Here is a 26,437-nt window from a genome sequence, read left to right on the forward strand (position 1 = left end):
ATCTTACTGACAAAGGCCATTAATAAAGACTTACAGCAACGCTGATCCACAATTCTGTTTATAAAACTTTGTAGACACATTATTCTTGCACTCTATAAAAAACTGTAAATCTAGTTTGTACATATAAATAAAAGCTACAAAGATTTTTAAAAATCAGTGTACTTAATTAAGATACATATATGCTAGTGAGTAGTTCAAGGCTCAGAAAATTGCCTGGTTTCATTTTAAGGGAGTAATTTGTTTCATATAACTAAAAGTACATTTACATTTTTAATAGAAACAATGTGTCATGAAAAAACAAACTACATTTATTTTCTAATCTACCCCATCTTTTCTTACAGGGTAGCAAATATCCGATTGCCTCAAAAAAAAAAAAAAGTGGCAATTTTGTAGCAAAAAAAATGCCATTTTTAACTTTTAAGTTATCAACAGTATAAAAATTTCCCAAAAAAGGTTGTAATTCCTAGAAATGAAATTTTCTCTGAAGAGACAGGATTTTGGAAATAAGATTCACTGCTTTCCAGTGCACACTCAAAGCAAAATTAGTTGAACCAAATAAAAATGTCAGACCTACTTTTTAGTTCCTGGTTATGTTTTTAGAATGTGATAAATGGGTATCAAATGAGATTTTAACCTTAAATAACTAGTTATTATCAAGAAAATACAAAGAATTTTTAATGAATTTCTTTAAAAGTGTTTAAATATAGAAAACAATAGCATTTAAAAATGTATTCGATTTCATTTTTAAATAAATTAATATATCAGTCCATTTCCTTCTAATTCTAATCATGTCTTTTATCTTCCTTGAATTCTTTTTTTCTTTTTTCTTTTCCTTGTGGTTGAGGAAACCACGTGAGCCATCCAGAAGCTCAGCGGCAGCTCAGCGAAAGGTGCCGTGTTCAATCTTAGTTGCAGGGGGTGCAGCCCACCATCCCTTGTGGGACTCAAGGAGTTGAACCGGCAGCCTTGTGGTTGAGAGCCCACTGGCCCATGTGGGAATTGCACCGGCAGCCTTCGGAGTTAGGAGCACGGAGCTCCAACAGCCTGAGCCACCAGGCCGGCCTTTGAATTCTTACAATGCCTATCAAAATGTTAGGTACTTAGGCATTCAAAATCACCAGCAATTAAAAGAATATCTACTCTTGGTCTGATGCTTCACATCAATCTTTTCCTGCTCCAAATTAAAGCATTTAGCAAATATTGCAATTGTTTCCAGAGAAGTTTTTGACGCCTTTTTATAATTATTCATCATTCACTGGCAGATTGGCCTACAAGTTCTGGGTCCTCAGACTTAAAAAAGGTGTTTGGATACATTACTTAAGAAAGTTTGCCTTAAAGAACTGTTCCATAACTAATAGAGAAGCTAATCACAGCAATAGTTATTGTTCAAGGAAACTACTGTAAGGCATAATTGCAAAAAGCTATGGGAGGGAGGGAGGGAGGGAGGGAGGGAGGGAGGGAGAGAGGGAAGGAAGGAGGGAAGGAAGGAAGGAAGGAAGGAAGGAAACCAATTTCAGCTAAGGCCTCCAGCCACTGAGACCCACCAGCTACTGAGTGACTGAACAAGACGATACAGACCCTCTCTTGAGTCACAGATTTATTTCTAAACTATAAAATAACTGGCTGAAGCAGGCTATCTTTAGAGTCTACTCCAACTAAAATATTACGATTCTATGCAAATCTCAAAACAGTAATGTTAATTTATACAGTTCTGATCATATTACAAGTTATAGAAAATTACCGGGGACCTCACAGGCTCCATAAACACAACAGCGTTTGTACGATGCTAACTAGACTTACTGTGGTGATGACTTCACAATATACACAAATATTGACTCATTATGTTGTATACTTGAAATATATTGTATGTCAATATTACCTCAATTTTAAAAAAAGACAGCATTTGTAAACAATGCTCTCCTACAGGAAAAAAGCTTGTTAAGCAAAAGAAGTCCATATAAACTAGGACTCCAGAGACTGAATTACTATACATGGTATATGCTTAATAAATTCTAAATACATTATTAAACACTTAGAAGTTATTAAATGCTTAACAATTATATAACCTGGCATATGCAGTTGGTTATTTTTAACATTGAAATACTAGCAGTAATAAACCAAGCTTAAAATATTGATTACCTTTAAGGCAATGGTTCTCAAATTTTAGCATTCATTAGAATTACCTAGAGGGTCCCATTCCCAGAGTTTTATTCAGTAGGTCTGAGATGGGGGCCTGAGAATTTGCATTTCTAACAAGTTCCCAGGTGATGCCCAGGTAGCCAGACTGAGGACTACATTTGAAGAATCACTGCTCTAAGGAGTGGTTCTGCGAGAAGTGAAGGGAAACCATATGCTCCATAACTTTACACATAATAAACAATTTGATTCATGTCAGTGGCCCCACTAGATTATAAATTCCAATAGGTAAGAATCCACTGCTGATTTTACTTACCATTATATCTTCAGTGCCAACTACAGTGCCTAATACAAAGTAGGCATTAATAACTTTTTTAAATGGACCAAAATTAGCTTTAATTATTTTTAACTGTTCACACTTTTAAAAAATATAATAAATCCAAAAGATGTTTATTACATCATAACTTATATTGTAATTAGAAAATGTCTCTCTTCCAAGAAAGCTTCCCTAATCCATTCACTACCCACCTGCCACCCAGGCTGGGCTCAGAAAAGTATGTCTCATTCTATGAACTTTGGTCTTACCTTTCTCATAACACTTAACACTTAATACTTTTCATGTGTTTACTTCCTATTTGGACCTCAGGGATTTTCTTCCAATTTGCTTTTTATAAAACAAATATAATTATATAGTTCAAAAAGTCAAAAGTACTATACGGCAAACAGTATTCTCTCACTGACTACAAATTTCTCCTCAGAAGCAAATACTTTCGACTCTCTTAGCTGTTTCTTCTGAGACTTATCTCCGTATTTCTAGATTACATGCTTAAGCTGATACTTATTTTGTGTTAGCTTTAGATATTATCTACCGATTTCCTACTATGGAAGATAAGGATTTTACTGTCTCAAACCCTCGCCCTAGAGAAAGAATTACACACATACATACACACACGTTCCCATTCCACCTCTGTCCCTCCAGGATGATTTTAATATGACATGCCAATATTATTGATGGCTGAGTCAAATACTATACAAGAGTTTTCTAGATGTCCATCAAAATTTATTTTCTCCTTTGCCCTGGCCACATGGCTAGACTACATTTCCCAATCTTCACTGAAATTAGGTATGTCCTTAAGATCAAGTTCTTACCTCCTCCATGCTCTCTCCCCTTCTCAATGGATAAAATTCTCAATCATTCATCTTCAATCATATAGCCAACAATTATGTTCTAATCCAGACTAGGGAGTCTCAAACTTTTGTGCATAGGAATCAACTAGTTCCTAAACGCAGATACCAATTCCGTAGGTTTGCAGTGCAGACTGACATTCTACATTTCTAACAAGCCCAGGTAAAGTGCATACTGCTTGCCTCTTGTCTGGACATCATCATCAATGGGACTTGGGCCCCTGAACGACCATAGAGAACAAATTACTCATGCTCATCTGGTTCTGGTGATCACTCACCTACCAACTATCACATGAAAGAGAAATAAAACTGTTTTGTAAGCCACTGTATTATTACTGGATCTCTTTGTCTTAGTAGCCTAGCCTTTTGAATATATATTATAACCACACCTTTTGGGATATTTTTCAGTTTTATCTGAAATTAATCATTTTTCTTAAGCTTTTTAATATATCTATCAATAATTCATTGACAGGACAGTAAATCTTATCTCAATATTGTCAAATACAGCAAGTAATCTATTTGTTTCTGTTGTTTTCTCCGTGAACACTCCTTGTCTGGCACTCTATGATCACAACTACGCTTTCATCATTGTTGTCACCCTGAGACTTCCTTTCATTATCATCCTACTAACTCCATCCACTCTCTCATGCTGATTCTTCTATTTTCCTCTTCCATGATTTACTCCCTTTTTCTGGTGAAGCACATCTTCCAGAAGCTTCCTAAGAAAGGGAACATGATAGGCATTGAAAATAATTATGCCCCACTTCTGCCATTTCTTTCTATGTAAAGGAACATCCATTATATCATTCCTGACTTCTTTCCACCACTGTCATTGATTCCTTTCCTAAGGAGATGGGGTTTGGAAAAATGATCTGGGCAAAATTTATCATCTTCCCCTTTCCTTCCTCTTTGCACCCAGCTGTTCCCAGGAAACAAAATTCTATTCTTTCATTCATACTTTAATACTAACAGGTATATAAGTTCCACACAGGGCCTGTAGTTGTTCCCTCTACCTCTGCCTGAGTGGGTAAGTCTGCCTAATTCTGGCATTGAGTATTAGCAAACAACTTGAAAATATAAGTCCCATTCTCCAAAGTGAACCGTATCCATAATTCAAATGACATTCTGCTCACCATATGCTCCCTTTATCTCTCCCAATTTGTTCAGAATTCAGCAAGGGAAAGAGAATCAGAATTCAGGAAGGGAAAGAGAATGCTATTTATTGGGCCCCCTTAAGCCTCAATAGGAGGTAAACTTCATAAGACTTTGCATGTCTGAAATGTCTTTATTCTATCTTCACATTTTGTTAGGTTTAAAATTTTAGATTAGAAACCATTCACTCAAAATATTACAGGTATCGTTTCAAGGATTTCTAGTTTCTAGCATTACTACTGAGAAAATTACACCATTCTTATTCTCCATGTTTTTTACCGAACTGTGTTTTTCTTTATGGAAACTTGTAGGATATTTTCTTTGCCTCAGTGTTCTGTAATTTCTAAGTGATAAGCCTTGGTGCAGATACCCATTCATTTTGTTGGGCACTCAGTTGGCTCTTTTAATTTCTAACTCAAGTCCTTCACTTCTAGGAATTTTTTCCTTATGTCTTCTGTAATCTCTTCCATCTTCTCTGTTCTTTTTCTATAGCTTTTATTAATTGACGTTAGGCCTCCTACATTCATCCTCCAATTACCATACCTTTTCTTTCCATTTTCCATGTTTTTGTTCTTTTCCTTCTTGGGTAACTTCCTCAACTTTATCTTCCAACCCTTTTACATTTGGTGGGGAGGGACATGGCGAACCTATCATGTTTCCATTTTTAGAACTCTCTCTTTTTTATATACCTAAGATTATTCGTTTTTTGTAGCACTCTAATCTTGTCTCATCATTATAATCTCTTATTTCTGAGAAAACTAAGTTTTTCTGAAATTTTTTTCTGCTCTCTCTGTATTGTTTCCCGAGTTCCTATTTATATGTTTTCTTCTCTATCAAGTATACTAACATAAGCATAACAGGAATCTCAGAAGGAAGAAAAGGGGACACAAAAAGTATATGAATAATATACGAAAACTTCCCAAATCTGTTGAAAGACAAAATTACACAATCCAAGAAGCTCAATGAACTCCAAGCAGAGTAAATTCAAAGAAATCCATACCAAGATACATTACTGTTAAACTGTTGAAAACCAAAGACAAAGAGAAAATTTTGAAAGCAGCAAAAGAAACAACTTCTCATACAGAAAGGATCCACAATAAGATTAACAGGCGTGTGGGACTCCAGGATGGAATGGAGGCTCAGCAGGACCCAGTCTGCCCGGGCCTCCAAGGTACTGCCCGCGCCCCTCCACCGTCCAGGGAAACAAGCTGTGAGCGTCTGGCACTGCAGCCAGTCCTCGGGGCCAGGAGCCAGGAAACCAAGTGCAAGAACCCCCTAGCTGGACACAGCCTCTTTAGCCACTCACCACCATGACCCACTTCAACAAGGGCCCTTCCTGTGGCCTCTCTGTGTAGGCCAAAAACAAGACTGCTTCCAAGTATAAAAGAAATGACAGGCATGAGCACTGGCACCAATTTTCAGCTGGGCTTAAAAGACAGTGTAATCCTCTATGAACTCATACACAAGCTACAGCCAGGCACAGTGAAGAAGGTCAACAAGTCCTCATTAAACTGTCCTCAGTTGGAGAATATTGACAACTTTATCAAAGCTATTCAGGCTTATGATGAAACCACACGACATATATGAAGCAAATGATCTTTTTGAGAATGGAAACATGACACAGGTTCAGACAACACTGGTGGCTCTAGCAGGTCTGGCTAAAACAAAAGGCTTCCATACAACCAATGACGTCAGAGTTAAGTAGGCAGAAAAACAAGATGTTTTGATGACGGAAAATTAAAAGTTGGCCAAAGTGTAATTGGTTTACAGATGGGAACCAACAAATGCACCACCAGCCAGGCAGGAATGACAGCCTATGGGACCAAGAGGCATCTTCATGATCCCAAAATGCAACTGACAAAACTTTGACCACACCACGATTAGTTGCAGATGGGCACCAACAAAGGAGCCAGCCAGGTGGGGAATGTTAATGCCAGGTACCAGAAGAGACATCTACAATCAGAAACTAACCTTACAACCAGTGGACAACTCAACAATTTCTCTACAGATGGATATCAACAGTCGCTACCCAGAAAGAAGTGAGTGTATGGGCTCGGGCAGCAAGCATATGATCCCAAATTCTGTGCTGCTCCAACAGAACCTGTCATTCACAATGGAAGCAAAGGGACAGGAACAAATGGGTTGGAAATCTATGGTAGCAATTATCAGGCATAATACCCAGATGAATATCACGGGGAGTATCAAGATGACCACCCCAGAGATTAGCAATATGGTGACCAAGGCACTGTTTATTAGATACATAGAGAGGAGCTCAGTAATTTTTTTAAATACTCTTATTTGAATACAGCTAACATACAGTATTAGTTTCAGGTGTACACCATAGTTATTCAACATTTGTATAACCAAAGAAGGGATCACCATGATAAGACTAGCAACTACCTGACACCATACTACACTATCACAACATTACTGACTATATTTCCTATGCTGTATATTACATCCCCAAGAATTACTTGTTCTATACCTGGAAATTTGAACCTCTTATTCCCCTTCATCTCAATTTCAGGTGTACAGCATAGTGGTTAGACATTTATATTGAGTTAAGAAATGATCCACCTGACTAGTCTAGTACCCACCTGGCACTATACATAGTTATTAATTACTATAGTATTGACTATATTGTCTATGCTTTACATTACATCCCCATGACTATTTTGTAACTACCAATTTGTATTTAATCCCTTCACCTTTTTCACTGTCCAACTCCCGTCCCATCTATCACTCTGATAAATCTAGTACCCACATGACACCATACATAGGTATTATAATATTATTGACTATATTCCTTATGCTACATCTACATCCCCATGTCTAGTGTGTTAACAACCAATTTGTACTTCTTAATCCCTTCCCCCTTTTCACCCACCCCTTCCGTCTGGCAACTATCAAAACGTTCATAGTATAAGTCTGTTACTGTTTCATTTGTTTATTTTGTTCTTTAGATTCCTAAGTGAAATCATATGACATTTATCTTTCTCTGTCTGACATACTCCACTCAGCACAATATCCTCCACATCTATACATGCTTCCGCAGATAGCAAGAACCCATTTCCTTCCATGGCCAAGTAATACTCCATTGTATATACATACCACCTCTTCTTCATTCATTCATTCATTGACAGACACCCAGACTGCCTCAACATCTTGGCCACAGTAAACAATGCTGCACTGAACATATAGAAGCATACATCCCCTCGAAGTAGCGTTAATGTTTTGGGTTTCTTTGGATAAATACCTAGAAGTGAGATAACTGGGTCCTTCTTTGTCTCATTATAGCCTTTGTTTTAAAGTCTATTTTGTTTGGCATAAGTGTTGCTACCCCAGCATTTTTGTTTTGTTTTGTTTCCATTTTCATGAAATATCTTTTTCCATCACTTTACTTTTAGTTTCTGTGTGTCTTTCAATCTGAGAAGTGAGTCTCTTTAGGCAGCATCTCTATGGATCCTGTTTGATTATCCTTTCAGCCACCCTATGTCTTGATTGGAGCATTTAATCCATTTACATTTAAAGTAATTGTTGACAGATCTGCAGTTATTGCCATTTTATTATTCATATTTCTGATCTTTTCTTTTTTCATCTTAAAGAACTCCCTCTAACATTCCTTGCAATACTGGATTGGCGGTGATGAACTCCTTTAACTTTTTCTTATCTGAGAAGCCCTTTCTCTGTCCTCTGATTCTAAATAATAGCTTTGCCAGGTACAGTAATCCTGGTTGTAGGTCCTTGCTTTTCATCAGTTTGAATATTTTGTACCAATTCCTTCTGGCCTGCACAGTTTCTGTTGAGAAATCAGCTCACAATCTTATGGGAGCTCCCTTGTAGGTAACTATTAATACTTTTCTCTTGCTGCTTTTAAGAGTCTGACTTCAACCTGTAGCATTTTAATCTTGGTGTGGGCCTCTTTGGGTTCATCTTCTTTGGGACTCTCTGTGCGTTCCGGACTTCTATGTCTATTTCCTTCGACAGGTTAGGGAAGTTTTCTGTCATTATTTCATCAAATAGGTTTTCAATTCCTTGCTCTCTTTCTTCTCCCTCTGGTATCCGCATGATGCAAATATTGGTATGCCTGATGTTGGCCCAGAAGTCCCTTAAACTATCCTCATTTTGGAGTTGTTGTTTGTTTTGGTTTTTTTTTTGGTGTTCTGATTGGGTGTTTTCTACTACCTTGTCCTTTAAAGTGCTGTTTGATCCTCTTTTTCATGTAATCTACTGTTGATCCCCTCTAATGTATTTTCATTTCAGTTACTGTATTGCTTATTTCTGACTGGTTCATTTTTTTTTAAGACTTATTAATTAATTAATTAATTTTTTTTTTTTTAAGATTTTTATTGGGGAAGGGGAACAGGACTTTTATTGGGGAACAGTATATACTTCCAGGACTGTTTTCCAAGTCAAGTTGTTGTCCTTTCAATCTTAGTTGTGGAGGGTGCCGTTCAGCTTCAAGTTGTTGTCCTTTCAGTCTTAGCTGTGTCAGGCGCAGCTCAGCTCCAGGTCCAGTTGCCGTTGCTAGTTGCAGGGGGCACAGCCCACCATCCCTAGCGGGAGTTGAACCGGCAACCTTGTGGTTGAGAGGATGCACTCCAACCAACTGAGCCATCCGGGAGCTCAGCTCAAGGTGCCGTGTTCAACCTTAGTTGCAGAGGGCGGAGCCCACCATCCCTTGAGGGAGTCGAGGAATCGAACTGGCAACCTTGTGGTTGAGAGCCTGTGCTCCAACCAACTGAGGCATCTGGGAGGCAGCCCAGCTCAAGGTGCCGTGTTCAATCTTTGTTGCAGGGGGCGGAGCCCACCATCCCTTGAGGGAGTCGAGGGATCGAACTGGCAACCTTGTGGTTGAGAGCTCGTGCGGCAACCTTGTGGTTGAGAGCTCGTGCTCCAACCAACTGAGCCATTGGGAGGCAGCTCAGCTCAAGGTGCCGTGTTCAATCTTAGTTGCAGGGGGCGGAGCCCACCATCCCTTGCGGGACTCGAGGAATTGAACCGGCAACCTTGTGGTTGAGAGCCTACTGGCCCATGTGGGAATCGAACCGGCAGCCTTCGGAGTTAGGAGCATGGAGCTCTAACCGCCTGAGCCACCGGGCCGGCCCCTGACTGGTTCATTTTTATGTTTTCTATCTCCATTTTTATGCTTCCCATCTTTTTGCTGAAGTTCTGAGATTGTTAAGCATCCTTATCACCAGTATTTTGAACTCTGCATCTGGTAGATTGCTTGTCTCCATTTTGTTTAGTTCTTTTCCTAAAGCTTATTCTGTTCTTTCATTTGGGACATGTTTCTTTGTCTCCCCATTTTGGCTGCCTCCCTGTGTACAAACACAGGGTATTAAATAGAGCTACTATATCTCCCGATCTTAGTAGAGTGGCTTTATGTAGTAGTTGTCCTGTGGGGCCCAGTGGCACAGTCTCCCTGGTCACCAGAGCCGGGTGCTCCAGGTGTGTCTCTTTTGTGGGTTGTGTGTGCCTTCCTGTTGCAGTTGAGCCCTGGTGGGCATGTCAATGGGAGGGATTGACCCTTGGGCTCATTGGTTGTAAGGATTGGCCGTGACTACAGTGGAGTTGTGTGTTACAAGGGCTAACCCTACAAAGCAGGATTCACTTTAGCAAGGCTCTGGTGCATGCCCAGTCTGCCCTTTAGGTATATCATACTTGGAGGTGGCCGGGTGATGCGCTGGCTCAGTCCAAAGCAGGCCACTGGGCATGCCAGCTCTGGGGCCTCCTGGACTGTGAGATTTGAACATGCTGCAGGCAAAGTTCAGCCACAGACTAATCCCTGCCCAAGGCCACCTGGCATGAGCCACAAAGCAATCCACAGATATCTGCCACCCACACTGTGCTTGCAGGTGCCGAGAGGCCAAGTCGTGAACCAAGGCTGGCTGTCACTAGTGCTGGGCTTAGGGCTGCTCAGCCAGAGATACAGGACACACCAAAGACAGATGCTCTTGTAGGCATTTTGTGAATCTTTGAGAGGTTTTAGGAAAGGCTGGAGCACAAGCCAAGGCAGGTCATTTGTAGGGAAAAGCCACTGGAAGCAGCTTGGGTGTGCCTGAAAGTTGGGTGGGGCAACGTCTCAAAAATCACCAGGGCAGGGTGAACAAATGGTGTTAACCAGGTTGATGAAGACTCAGATATGATGGCTACCTGTGTCTGCACACCGGGAGGGAAGGGCTCAACAAAGAAACAATGGCTTCCTCCAGCTCCTCAATCCAAGAGAAAGCTGCCCCTCCATCCCTTACCTTGAGCCAGACAGCTCAGTTCCCTCCCATATGTCCCTGGTGCCTTTCTTCAAGCTGCTGCCCCAGCGCTGGAGCTCAGAGCCAGTGAGTCCATCAGTAAGTAAGTCCATGTGTGAGACCTTAAAGAGGCTGTAACTGCCCTCCATCTAACCTAGCCACAATCTCCGCTGTTTTTCACAACCAGAAGTTATGGGGACCTCTCTCCCTAGCACTGAAACCCTGGCCTGGGAAGCCTGATGTGGGGCTGGGACCCCTTGCTCCTCCGGTGGGAGGGACCTCCACAGCCAACATCCCTCCCGATTTTTAATGGTCACACATGGGTGTGAGATCAGCCCATTCCACATCTCTGCCCTTCCTAACAGTCTGGCGGTGGCTTCTTCTGTATGTCCTTAGTTGTAGGGCTTCAGTTCAACCAGACTTCAGGCAATTCTCAATGATAATTGTGCTATAGTTCAGTTGTGATTCAGATGTGGTCATGACAAGAGGTAAACACAGCATTTACCTACTCCACCGTCTTGCTAGAAATCACCGAGAGGAGCTCAATATTTAGCCCACTGTTTTTATTCAGTGAGAGCCAAGCTAGCTTTGATTAATTTTTATTTTGTCTGCCTAAAACACTATTATGCTCATTGTACCTAAAAAGAAATACTGTCTCACGTATACTCCTTTTTCTGCCTCTTCCCTAAATAGCTGTCTTTTAATGCTATTAACAGTTAAATCCTATAGCATAACCAGTAACTCACATATAAAAAGAATACTGTGAAAGGGGAGTACTCTTTTAAAGCCAATTCTTTTATTGCAGATCTATGCATTTCTACAATCTTTTAGTTAAACTGGTGTTTTCAAACAATAGAAAGGTTTTTTATTGTTACTATCTGGTTTCTACATGGAAAGTTAAACTCATGCTTATAGCTAAAGTGGTGATTGCCAACTAAATTTAAGATGCAGCATTTTAGAAATTTACATATCAATGTTTCTACAGTATTTTTTGCTAATTTTTAAATAAAGCCATGACCTGTACACATTTGTGATTATACAAGCTGTGATCAAACAATGTAGTGAATGTTTAAAAAAAACCCATCATTACCGTAAAAGACACATTCACTTTTATCCCCCTCAAAATACTCCTCCTTGCTTGAGCTTATATCCCATTATACTTGCCACTTTATGAGGCAGTTCTGGAAGTCCTCTTTCATGAGTATCTTTAGTTGTGCTGTCGTGGCTGCCTCGATGTCCTGAATCATATTGACTTTGGGAAAGAACCAGAAGTCTTACGGTGCCAAATCCAATGAATAAGGTGGATGAGAACACACTGTAATGATTTTATTTGATAGCAATTGCCATATATCAGAAGCGATGTGTGACACAGTGTTGTCATGATGGAGGACGATTTACAGCACACTTTAAAACACACCTTCTCTCAATTGTAGCTCACACCCGACTGACTGCACCAAACAAGTTGAAATTTGCCACACATTGTTACTAAGGTTTGACATGTGGCTTCCCGTACTGAAGATCCCTGCCTTTCCAATGGATGGCACTCATCAGAAGCATTCACCGCACTTTTTTTTTTTTATCACAACAGAAAGGCTCCGTGTTACACGTCACTTCTGGTATGGAAATTTCTGTCAAATAAAAACATTATGGTGTGTCCTCATCCACCTTATTCACCAGATCTGGCACCATGCAACTTCTGGCTCTTCCCCAAAGTCAAAATGACCATGAAAAGTAAACGTTTTGAACCAATTCAGGATATTGAGGTAGCCACAACAGTGTAACTAAAGACACTCACGAAAGAGGACTTCCAGAGCTGCTTCAGAACGTGGCAAGAACGATGGGATAAGTGTGTTTGAAGTGAGAGGGAGTATTTTGAGGGGGGATTAATGGCAATGTGCCTTTTACTGTAATAAACTTTTTTTCATTTAAATATTCACCATAGCTTTTGATCACACCTCGTATGTATACTCATTCTCTCACCTGAGCTAACAAAATCTTTTCACAGTGGTGTTTCCAAAGGAATGTGTACAAAATCAGCTTTCAGATACACAAGACGGTATGAGTAAAGTGTGTTCTTTTTCTGTTTGTGCCAATGTATCAATGTGCCAATGTATCAATGTAGAGTTCCTTCCGTTTTCAACTCTATTTATTGCTGCATTTCTCCACATGAAATTATCCCAGCATCAGAATACATATTTTTCTCAAGTACACATGGAAAATTCTCCAGGAGGTCTATCGACTTGGTAGGTTAGGCCACAAAACAAGTCTTAATAAATTTAAAAATGTACTAAAAACCTCCCAACAACAAAAAAGAGCCCAGAACCAGAAAGCTATAATGGTGAAGTCTACTCAATTATTTAAAGAATTAACACCAATACCTCTCAAACTCTTCCAAAAAACTAAAAAGGAGGGAACACTTCCTAACTCATTCTATGAGGCCAGAATTACTCTGATACTATGAATACACATACAAAAAATTATCAACAAAATACCAGCAAAACAAATTCAACAGCATATTAATAGGGTTATACACCATAACAAAGTGAGATTTATCATCAGACTATATAAGGTAGCTCAACATATGAAAATAAATCAATGTGATATACCACCACATTAATAAACTGAATGAAAAGAAAAATATAATTATCTCAACTGATGCAAAAAAAAGGCATTTGACAAAATCCAGCACCCTTTCATGATCAAAACATTCAATAAACTAGTAATAGAAACGAAATTCCTTAACATGATAAAGGCCATCTACCAAAAAAAAAAAAAAAAAAAGAGAAAGAGAAAGAAAAGAAAAAGAAAATCCCAGCTAACATCAGACTCCCTATTGAAAGATCAATGGGCTGGCCCGGTGGCTCAGGTGGTTGGAGCGCCGTGCTAACACCGAAGTTGCCAGTTCGATTCCCACTTGGGCCAGTGAGCTGTGCCCTCTACAGCTAAAACTGTGAACAACTGCTCTCCCTGGAGCTGGGCTGCCATGATAGGCCGGAAGTTGGCGTGGGCTGCTGTGTGCTGCCATGAGCGGCCAGTAACCAGCGTGAGCAGCCGGCAGCCAGCAAGAGCTTCTGTGAGCTGCTGTGAGGAGCCAACCTATGACAGGTGATCAACTGCCCCAGCCGGGGGGTGGGGGGGGGGGCACAAGGCTCATTAATACCAGCATGAGCCAGGGAGCTGTGTCTTATACAACTAAACTGAGAAACATTTTGAACCGAGTTGGGGGGGAGGGGTCAGAAAAAAGGCGGGAAAAAAAGGATCAAAAACTTTTCCCCAAAAATAAGAAATAAAAAAAGGATGTATGCTTTTGCCACTTCTATTTGACATCATACTGGAAGTTCTAGCCAGAGCAATTAGGAAAATAAAAGAAATAACAGGCATCCAAAATTGGAAAGGAAGAAATAAACATCCATTTGCAGATGGCATGATCTTATATGTAAGAAAACTGTAAAGAATGTAAAGGTTGGGAATCAGGAAGTATTTTAAGCTCATGTAACCTACAGCCCCAAGGGAGTGAAAGGTAGGAAGACATGCCTTTCACAGTGTTTATAATTCACTTAAAAGGATTAATCACTCCACCCCTTGAGTATTGTTACTAAGCTCAGGAATCCCAAGAACTGTTCAGGCAGCTTTGCCAGAGCCACCAACAACTGGAGACTGGGCAGAATTCATGAACTGCAGCCTACTGTGTACTCATCCACTTATTTCCTTCACTTAAGTTATTGTCAATAACTTACATTGTTCACAATATTGTTAAGATGCCAATACTACCCAAAGTGATCTATCTACAGATTCAATGCATTCACTATCAAAATCCCAATGGCATTTTTTGCAGAAATTAAAAAAAAAAAATCATCCTAAAATTCATACAGAATTTCAAGCAACTTTGAATAGCCAAAATGATCTAGAAAAAGAAAAAAAAAAAGTTGGAGGACTTACACTTCCTAATTTTAAAACTTACTACAAAGCTAGAGTAATCAAAACAGTATGGTACTGTCATAAGGAAAGACATATAGATAAACAGAATAGAACAGAGAGCTCAGAAATAAACCCTCACATACGTGGTCAATTGATTTGACAACAGTGTTAAGAGTATTCAACTGGAAGAGTGCAGTTTTTTCAAGATGGTGCTGGGAAAACTAGCTCAAAAATCCATGCTCAAAAAATGAAACTGGACCTCCACTTTACATTAGTTAACAAAAATTAACTCAAAATGGACCAAATAAGACAAGGTTTAATTGTAGTGTTTTTTACCAAGCAATTGTAAAGGCAAAAGAATGGAAAAACTCAATGACCACCAATAGGGAATTGGTAGCAAAAACTATCATAAAACCATAAATTACTATGCAGTTATAAAATAGAATGAGGAAGTCTCTATTTTGCTATAGAGTGATAGTGAAGATATACTGCTAAGTGAAATAATATACATAGGAAGTATTATGTTAATTACGTATAAAAAAGAAAAGAATATATACACCTATATTTTCAGAAATAAACAACAGAAGGATAAAAACAAAAATAAAAACAAAGATCAAAGACCTAAATTTAAGAACTATAAAATACACACACACACACACACACACACACACACACACACACACCTATATACCTACTACATAAAACTGTAAATCTTTATGACTTTGTGTTTGGCAACAGTTTCTTAAGTACGACATCAAAAGCTCAGAAAACAAAAGAAAAAATAGATAAATTGGATTTCATTGACTTTATCAAAATTTAAAATTTCTTCCTTAACATCCATCTTGGCAATGATTTTTTGCATTTGACACAAAAAGCAAAGGCAACAAAAGCAAAAATAAACAAATGGGACTACATGAAACTAAATGGCTTTTGCACAGCAAAGGAAACATCAACAAAATGAAAAGGCAACCTACAGAATAAAAGATTTGCAAATCTTATATATGATAAGGGGATACATCCAAAATATACAAAGAACTCATACACCTCAATAGGAAAAAAAAAATCAGATTAAAAAATGGGCAGAGAATCTCAACACACATTTTTCCAAAAAAGACATACAAGATAGCCAAAAGGTAAATGAAAGGGTGCTCCACATCACTAATCATCAGGGAAATGCAAATCAAAACCACAATGACATTATCACCTGACACCTGTTAGAATAACTATTATCAAAAAGACAAGAAATAAGTATTGTCAAGGAAGTGGAGAAAGGGGAAATCCTTCTGCACTGTCGGTGAGAATATAAATTAGTACTGACACTGAAAAACAGCATACAGGTTCCTCAAAAAATTAAAAATAAAACAACCATATGATCCAGCAATTTCACTTCTGGGTATTTATCTGAAGGAAATGTAATATTAACTCGAAAAGATATCTGCACCATGTTCACTGCAGCATTATTTACAACAGTCTAGACATGGAAGCAACCCAAGTGTCCACTGATGGATGAATGTATAAAGAAAACGTGATACACACACACACACACACACACACAGGCATATTATCCATATCAATTTAAAAAAAAATGAAATCTTGCTGTTCGCAACATGAATAAATCCTGAGGGCATTATTCTCAGTGAAATAAGTCAGACAGAGAAAGACAAATACTATATGATCTCCCTACGTGAAATCTAAAACCAACCAACAAAAACTGAACTCACAGATACACAGAACAGATTGGTGGTTGCCAGAGATGGGGGAGTGGGAAGGATGGGAGGCAAAATGGGTGAAAGTGGGCAAAAGTACAAACTTCCAGTTATTAAATAAGTCCTGGGGATGTAATGTACAGCAACGGTGACTGTACTTAATAATACTGCACTGTCATATATTTGAAAGTTGCTAAGAGAGTGAATCTCACTGTAAGAAAAAAAATTCCTAACTATGTGTGGTGATAGATGTTGACTTGTGACCATTTTGCAATATATATACAAATACCGAATCATTACACTATACACCTGAAACTAGCATAATAATATATGTCAATTTTATCTGTTTTTAAAAATTAAAACTTCTATTCATCAAAACTTCTATTCATCAAGGACACTCCAAAAAAGTGAAAATATGACCAACAGAATGGGAGAAAATATTTGTAAATCATATATATGATAAGGGTCTAACATCCAGAATATATAAAGAACTCCTACAACTCAACAACAAAAAGAGAGACAACCCACTTAACAAAGGACAAAAGACTTAAATAGACATTTCTCCAAAGATAAACAAATGGTCAATAAGTACATGAAAAGATGCTCAACTTTAGTCATTACGGAAATACAAAATCAAAATTACAATTATACTTCATACCCACTAGGATTATCAAAAAAGCAGAAAATAACAAGTGTTGGTGGGGATGTAGAGAAATTGAAATCCTCATGCAATTGATGGTGGAAATTTAATAAAATGATGCAGCCAATGCAAACAACAGTTCAGCAGTTCCTCAAAAAGTTAAACATAGAATTACCGTATGATCCAGCAATTCCACTCCTAGGCATATATCCAAAAGAATTGAAAGCAGAGACTTGAACAGATATTTGTACACCCACATGTATTATTCACAATAGCCAAAAGATAGAAGCAACCCAAGTGTCTATCAACAGATAAAGTGTGATATACACATACTCAACCATTAAAAGGAAATTCTGATACATGCTACAATATGGATAAAATATGAAGACACTGTGCTAAATGAAATAAGTAATCGCAAAACAACAAATATGGTATGACTACAATTATAAAGACATTTAGTATAAGCAAATTAAGAGACAGAAAGTAGAACAGAATTTATCAGGGGCTGTGGGGGAGAGGGGAATGGAGAGTTACTGCTTAATAGGTACAAAGTTTCTGTTTGGGATGATAAAAAAGTTCTGTAGATAGACTGTGGTGATGGTTACACAACATTGTAAATGTACTAATGCCACTGAGTTGTACACTTAAAAAATGGTTAAAATGGTTAATATATATAACATAAATTTTGTTATATGTATTTTACCACAATAAAAAAATTTAAACTCAAAAATATTTTAATAAAAATGTGCATTAATAAGCTTATATAAAGTATTATGGACCTCATTTTAAATGTTAACCACTCTTTAAAACAAAGATTTTTTTTAATGTAACTTTTTATATGGGTAAATCAGTTGACAGAATTTTTATGATCAAAGGTAAGTGGAACTATGCTCCCTTTTCTCAAAGCCAATTTTGTGAATAAATGGGATTTCTAAACTAAATTACCTAGATAATCACCCACAGCCTGATTATCTAGGTTTTCAGGATTATTCAAGCCTTTTCTTTCTTTGTTCACTTGGTAAACCTTTTTTGGCCATTTGATTACATATTAGAAACTTCATCAGCAATGGTCAAAGGAAGTTTATTTAGGTTATGCTTTTTTCACAAGCAATTTGTTAAAACAGCCTGAGACTGACAACTGTTTTTTGTTTTTTTCTAATGAGATGTGGAGATTAATTTGGGTTTCCAAATTACTGAAGCCACATTTTCCTCTTATTCCTTATAAACAAATAATCAAGAACTAGCTCTACATATGAAGATGCAAGATACACTAGAGAGCTCTTAATTCTTCCATTACTAAGCAGTTCCTAGGTACTTATTTATAATAATTTGAGTGGGTTTACTTGTTTGTTGGGGATACCTACTACGTCCCTTAAGTGCAAAAATTATAATATGTAATTGTGCTGGTCCTACAAGGCTGTGATTCTAACAGCACACTCATTTTGGAATTTCACAAACTGTATCACTCAGAATGGGCCACATTATGCTGTAATAACAACCCAGTAACTCAATGTTTATCACAAGTTGATTTATCAACTCATGCAAATTCCTCTGTGAATTCAGGTGACTCTCCAAGGCAGCTGTCTTTCATGCATTGGCTCAGCATTCCAAACTGCTTTAATTTTGTTATGTCCCACTATTAGCAAAATAGGGAAAGAAAGAATACTAGCACTGATTACCTTTGCTCCCATTTCATTTACCTCAACAAGTCACTAACTTCACAATAAGGAACACAACCCTCAGAATGCTTCAAAATAAATTAGTATCAATGCTTATCACATTAGTACAAGGTGAACTACGGCAGTCTCTTTGTCTCAATGCATATTACTATTTTCCGCCGATCCTTTTGTTCAGGACTGATTTCATGGACATGTGACCTGTGCAGTTACACACAGGTAATAGTAATATGCACAGGGCTCCACGCTCAGAAAGACCCTGTTCTTGCTTTAAACCTCTGCTGTCACCATCTTGAAATTCTTAATAATTTATCTTTGAATTTGTGTTTTGAATGAAATCTGTTGGGACAATGCAACATGCACGTGAGCAGAAGACACACATGAAAATGCACATCTGCCATTTCCTTCCACGTCATTCTCATATAGCTTTGGCGATGCCCAATGAGCACAGAATTCTAGTGGATCCACAGTGTATGGGAGTTCAACAAGATTATTCAAAATGAGTTCAAGGTAAGCTTGTCGCCTACAACTTAGTAAGCAAGGCTATTGACAGTCCAAGAAGCTAAATTTTCCCTTTGAATCATAACTTGCTTCAAACATAGAAGACAATGGTATTCTAAGAAACATGAATGACAAAGAACCTATCATATCTTTTCTTACTCATGTTACTTCCCTGTGTTAACCAATCCCTTAGGCTAAAAGTGATGACACAGAAGAAAAGGGAAAGAAAGATCAAGCCACAGTTCCTTTTCCTTTCAGTCCTACCAAAGTCAAAGGAAGATAGTGCTGGTAAAATGTGCAAATAAAGAGAAAAAAAAACAGTTGAGTAAGTTTTGTGCAATGTTTCCCGTTCTGCTGAGAATGAAATATATATGTACAAGCTATGAAATACCATCAATTCCACATACAGTTAAATGCTTGTATATTTACATTTAAAACTGACATTGCACAATATAAAAATGAACAGTGAAATTCAAGCTTAATGATTTTATTTTTTTGTTTTTAGAAGGTAGAAAGTTTATTTAAGAAGAGAAACATCGGCAGAGGAGTTCCTGATGGCAGAGTCTAGGGTAGACAACTGCCCTTAATGATTTTAAAATTTTAATTGTTATTTAGAATGGCATTAAAAAGAAACAAGTCAGGAGAAAGGTCACAGAAGAACGGAAGAATCTTTATTTTAGTAACTTTGTATTTTAGCAACTGTAAGCTTTATATTTTAGATTTAAATTTTAGTAAATTAATGGCACTTTTTTTCCTGCTTTTTGAACAAGGGGCCCTGCATTTTCATTTTGCACATGCCCTGAAAATTATGTAGCTGGGCTTGAATTTATTCAGGTAAACAAATATAAATCTGGAATTAATTTTAACATTTTTTATTGTTTTATTATTTAACAATAAAAGTTAACTTTTTATTCTAAACTTCATGAGTTTATTTTTTGTCTTAATATTTTTATTAAAATATAGCTAATCTACAATATTAGTTTCAGGTGTACATCATAGTCATTCAACAGTACCCACCAAGCACTATACAGTTATTACCACATTATTGATTATATTCCCTATGCTAAAGAAGTGACACCATGGTAAGTCCAGCAACCATCTGACACTGTACCATGCTATGACAATATTACTGACTACATTTCTATGCTGTATATTATATTCCCCAAGACTTATTTGTTTTATATCTGGAACTCTGAATTCTTTATATTCCCCCATTTTTTAATTTTTCAACTAGAGTTGACATTCAATATTATTTTATATTCGTTTCAGGTGTACAGCATACTGGTTAGACATTGATATAATTTAGGAAGTGATCCCCCTGACCAGTACCCAGCTGGTACTATACATAGTTATTACCATATTATTGATTACATTCCCTATACTTTACATCCCCATGACTATTTTGTAATTACCAATTCGTATTTCTTAATCCCTTCACCTTTTTTATCCTGCCCCTGCCCCCCTTCCATCTATCACCCCGATAGATCTAGTACCCATCTGACACCATACATAGTTATTACAATATTATTGACTATATTCCTTATGCTATACCCTACATCCCCATGACTACTGTATAGCAACCAATGTGTATACTTCTTAACCCCTTCCCCTTTTCACCTACCTTTTCACCTACCTTTTCACCTACCTCCCATCTGACAACCATCAAAATGTTCTCTATATCTATGAGTTTGTTTCTGTTTCAATGGTTTATTTTGTTCTTTAGATTCCAATTATAAGTGAAATTACACAGTATTTGTCTTTCGCTGTCTGACTTACTACACTCATCATAATACACTATAGGTCCATCCATGTTGTCGCAGATGGCAAGATTTCATTCTTTTTTACAGCTAGTAATATTCCATTGTATACGTGTACATGTACCACCTCTTCTTTATCCATTCATCCATCCAGGGACACCCAGGTTGCCTTCATACCTTGGCTTATGTAAATAATGCCACCATAAACATATAGATGAGCATAGTCCCTCGAAGTAGCATGTTGGGTTCAGATAAATACCCAGAAGTGGGATTACTAGGTCCTTCTTTGTCTCATTATAGTCTTTGTTTTAAAGTCTATTTTGTCTGGTAAAAATATTGCTACCCCAGCTTTTTTGTTTCCATTTTCATTAAATATCTTTTTCCATCCCTTTACTTTCAGTATGTGTATGTCTTTCAATCTGAAGTGAGTCTCTTGTAAGCAGCATATGTAAGGTAAGGGTCTTATTTTCTTACCCATTCGGCTCCCCTATCTTTTGATTGGAGTATTAAATCCATTTCTTTTGAAAGTGATTGTTGATAGGTATGTAGTTATTGACACCTATTCTTCTTCTTTTTTTTTTTTCATCTTAAAGTCCCTCTAAGATTCCTTGTAATAAATATACCAGTTTGGTGGTAATGAATTCCTTTAGCTATTTCTTTTTGGGAAGCTTTTTATCTGTCCTTCAATTTTAAATGATAGCCTTGCTGGGTAAATACACGTTGCTTTTCATCACGTTGAATATTTTGTGCCAATCCCTTCTGGCCTACAAAGTTTCTGTTGAGAAATCAGCTGGTAAGTCTTATGGGAGCTCCCTTGTAGGTAACTGTTTTCTCTTGCTGCTTTTAAGATTCTCTCTTTGTCTTTAATCTTTGGCATTTTAATTATGAAGTGCCTTGGCGTGGGCTTCTTTGGGTTCATCTTGTTTGGGATTCTCTGTGCTTCCTGGGCTTGTATATTTTTTTCCTTTCCCAGGTTAGGAAAGGTTTCTGTTGTTATTTCTTCAAATAGGTTTTGAATTCCTTGCTCTCTCTCTCCTTCTTCTGCTATCCCTATGATGCAAATGTTAGTTCATTGGAGGTTGTCCCAGAGGCCCTTAAACTCTCCTCATTTTGGGGGCATTCTTTTTTCTTTTCACTGTTTTGATTGGGTGTTTTCTGCTACTATCTTCTAAATCACTGATTTGAATCTCTGCTTCATCTAATCTGTTGATTCCTTGTAATGTATTCTTTATTTCTATTATTGTATTCTTTATTTCTGACTGGTTCATTTTTATGTTTTCTATCTCCATTTTTATGTTTCCTATCTCTTTCGTGAAGTTCTACCTGAGATCACTGAGCATTCTTATAACCAGTGTTTTGAACTCTGCGTCTGGTAGATTGCTTGTCTCCATTTTGTTTCATTCTTTTTCTGGAGTTTTGTTCTGTTCTTTTACTTGGGACATGTTTCTTTGTCTCCCCATTTTGGCTGTCTCCCTGTGTTTCTGTGTATTAGGTAGGGCTGCCATGTCTCCCATTCTTAGTAGATTGGCCTTATGTAGTAGGTGTGCTGTGGGACTCAGTGGTGCAATCTTCCTGGTCACTTGAGACATGCACTCCAGGTGTGTCCCTTGTGTGGGCTGTGTGTGCCCTCTTCATATAGTTGAGTCTTGGTTACTATTTGCACATCAATGGGAGGGATTGACCCTCAGGCTCTCTGGCTGTGAGGACTGGCCTTGACTACAACGGAGCAGTTGTGGCGCAGGGGCTGACCCTACATAGTAGGATCTGCCTCATCAGGGCTTTGGTACCTGCCCGATCTGCCTCTTGGGTTTGTCATCCTTGAAGGCAGCAGGGTGACGCTCCAGCTTGTTTCGAAGCTGGCCGCTGGTCTCTCCAGCCCCAGGGCCATCTGGGAGGGAACCCACTGCAGGTCAAGTTTAGTCACAGCCCATGCTTCACCAGGGACTATCTGGAAGAAGCCACAAAGCAGATGGCCATTGCCCCTGACTTGCTTGGAACTGCCTTGAGAGGCCAAGCCATGAACCAAGGCCAGGTGCTGCTAATGCCAGGCTTAGAGCTGCTCAGCCAGAGGTACAGGACATGCTCAAGCCAGATGCTGCTTGTCCAGGTTCCACAAACCTTTGAGAGACCCTAGGAAAGTCTGCTGAATGAGCCGGGGCAGGCAATTTGTACGAGAAAGCCACTGGAAACAGCTTGGGTATGCCTGAAAGTTGGACAGGGTGGGGTCTCGAATCAGTAAGGCACGGCAAATGAGCAGCGTTAGTAATGGAGACTCAGATACAATGGCAGCCTATGTCTGTACCTTGGGAAGGGGGAGGGCTCATCAAAGAAACAATGTCCTCCGCCAGCTCCTCCATCCAGGAGAAAACTACCCCTTCAGCCCGTCCTGAAGCCAGACAACTCAGTCCCCCCCGCCCCTCCATGTCCCTGCCACCTCTCCAGGTGCTACCCCAGCACTGGAGCTTAGAGCCAGTGATTCTGTCAGTAAGTCTGCTCGTGGTCCCTTTAAAAGGACACCTGGGACTCCAGCCACCCTCTCTCTTACTCAGTCACAAACTCCACTGGTTTTCACAGCCAGAAATTATGAGTACTTCTCTCCTCAGCACTGGAACCCTGGGTTAGGGAGGGCTGGGCCCCCTCACTCCTTCAGGGAGACCTCTGCAGCCGAAATGTCCCTCGCAATTTTTAATGGTCACACATGGATGTAAGACCAGCCTGTTCTGCATCTCTGCCCCTTCTACCAGTCTTGAGATGGCTTCTTCTGCATGTCCTTAGTTTTAGGGCTTCAGTTCAGCAAGATCTTAGGCGATTCTCAATGATGGTTGTTTTGTAGTTTAGTTGTAATTTTGACATGGTCGTGAGAAGGTATGCACAGCATGTACATACAGCACTATCTTGACTGGAAGCCTCTCATAAAGTAAGTTATATATTATCACTGTAACTCAAATACCCATTTAAAATTACCAGACTATTGTAACTTACAAACATACATATTCCTTTTTAAAAGTACAAGCTGGTTTGTATAAAGATTAGGACTTTGCTCATCTTTATTGATGAACACTGAACTTGCATGAATGCTTCTCCTCCTTTCCAGCCCACACTCCCCAATGCCATATCCTATTGGTTTCTAGTATTAAACTAGAAAGCAGTCAATTAACCCAAGCCAAGGAATGAAAAAATTTCCTGAGTAACCATAACAAGGTGATTTCTCCCAGAGGTATCTTTATCTCAAAAGATTTTTCTAAGAGACTACATTCTTAGACAATAAGATCTGGCTCACAGGATTCTCAAAAAACCATTCTGGAATACAACTAGAATAGAGTTGCATGGAAAAGATGGCTGTACCATTGATTAAAAACATGTAAAATCTGTTGGGGTAAAGAAGCCAAAGAGAAAGAAATACTAAACTAGGAATCAGAAAACATACTTCTAATCACAGTTTAACCACTATCTCACTTGGTGATCTCGCTTAACAAGATAAAAATCCAAATGCCTTAACTTCACATACACAATAACCTTCACAATCTGACTGCTATTTCCAACTACTTCTCTTACTACTCTATCCATAAATCCTCAATTCCTGCCACACTGAATTTCTCACTCTTCCCTATACACCAAGCCCCATAACAACTTATCATCTTTGTATGTTATTCCTTAGCTCTGGAATGACCTATTATCTCCCTTCTCCACCTAGCAAACTCCTATTCATCCCTCAAAAGTCAGTTTTTTCCCTCTGAGCTCCCACAATCTAGTGTATTGTAATGTATCTGTATTATATACATAGACTGAGTTCCCTATAGGGCAAGATTATCTTCAATAATTTTATATCTCTAAAACCTAGCAGTATCTAGCATAAAGTACAAATGCCAATGTTCGATGAAATAATTAAATGATGAATGGACAAGCAACCTTAAGCAGTTTCTCCTATAAAATTAAACAGAATCCTTGATACATGTGAGAAGCAACATGGCCTATATAATAGGAAGAGCACAGAGATGCTTTGAATCTTTTTAACTCTAAGATCTTGAGCAAATTACTTAAAGGCTGAGTGAGAGATCCCTCATCTACAAAACAGATTTCATAGGGTTGTTACATTGAACCAGTTGGCGGGGGGGAACCCCACAGAAACTTGTCTAGCACAATGCCTTGAACAAAACAGATACTCAAATACATACTAATTCCCTTTTCTCTCCCCCTTTAACTCACAGGACAATTTTGGACACCCAATGAGCTGATAAGAAAACAATTTGAAAACCGTAACATATCACATAAATTAAATCTTTCATTTAAGGGGGGAAAATCAAAATGGTTCGTCCTTGCATTTACACACCTTTTCTTCTTTATAGATTTGTAAGAAACACTTGGAGACATTATTCTGATTTTTAAACATTTCTCCAAATTACGCAATTATCTAGGATTCTAAAATTAAAACTTAGTTTAGTGTAAACAATTCTAATTCACTTAGTTCAGTGTAAACAATACTAATTCCTCTAAAATTAAGAAAAAGTCTACACATCCAGCTTTAAACTACAGTGTCCTTTTCCCTTGCCTGTTTTAGGTCTTTCTAGAACTGCTCTTTCTAAAAATATAATTGACTTTAATTGAATTTGTAACATAATGACTTTATTTGAATTTTTAAAGCATGATTTCATGAATTCAAGCATTTAGTTCAGAATGTAACACATCTCACTGAATTGTTATATCAAAATGGTCTGATTTTTTTTTAAGGATAAACAAAATTTAATAGCATCTGCATTTAGAGGTAAGTCTTGTTTTTCTGAAACCAGAAACTTTCTGCACAAAATAAATTCAAACACCTTTCTCTACCCACAGATCCTGACTTGACATTCTATAAAGAACACAACATAATTATTATGCATGTCAAGGTTAACTTGAGGTCAAAAAAAGTTCTCTAATTACTTACTTTACTAAAATAAATCTACTCTGAGAATAAAAATTCTTTCAACAGCTTTTTATTAATCAGAGATATTTATAATTATAAACTTTGATTTTAAAAGGTCTAAAATTATAATGTAGACACTGTTCTAGATAACTTATCTAAAAATAAATGTAATTCTAAGTGTGAATTAGGATTTACAAAACTGAACTAAACTTATGTGCATGATTACTTGACCTAGGACAATAAAAAACTTTGATTTCCTTTTTGTATTTAGATATTTGCTAGACTTAAAATATTAAATGTCAAAAACTTTCACTTCTGCTACTGTATTATTTCAAGGAAACTTTACTTTTTCATTTTCCACTCTAATCAAATGAAAAGTTGCAAACTGCAGGAAAATTATCTAAAAGGTCTTTTTTAAAAGCAACTTTCTTTTGTTTATATTAAATATATTTTTAAAGCATGAAATAAAGTTATCTTCCCCAAAGTATAGTTTTTCAGCATTCTTTAAATTTTTTTATGAAAGCATTATAGCAGAGTAAACATTAGTGAATTCGTTATCTTAAGCACAACTTTCTAAATGAATCAATATTTCATAATTTTTCAAGTTGTGACTAA

The 26,437-nt window shown here is 37.9% G+C and overlaps 1 protein-coding gene and 1 pseudogene across 9 annotated transcripts in view; one reads left to right on the forward strand and one right to left on the reverse strand.

The window, feature by feature from the left end:
- Positions 1 to 26,437, reverse strand: part of TUT4 (terminal uridylyl transferase 4) — a 108,045-nt gene that overhangs the window by 80,087 nt on the left and 1,521 nt on the right. The window lies entirely within an intron of this gene.
- Positions 5,784 to 6,729, forward strand: LOC117026613 (calponin-3-like; annotated as a pseudogene).

The sequence above is a fragment of the Rhinolophus ferrumequinum genome, chromosome 9 (genome assembly GCF_004115265.2).
Source record: "Rhinolophus ferrumequinum isolate MPI-CBG mRhiFer1 chromosome 9, mRhiFer1_v1.p, whole genome shotgun sequence".
NCBI lineage: Eukaryota > Metazoa > Chordata > Mammalia > Chiroptera > Rhinolophidae > Rhinolophus > Rhinolophus ferrumequinum.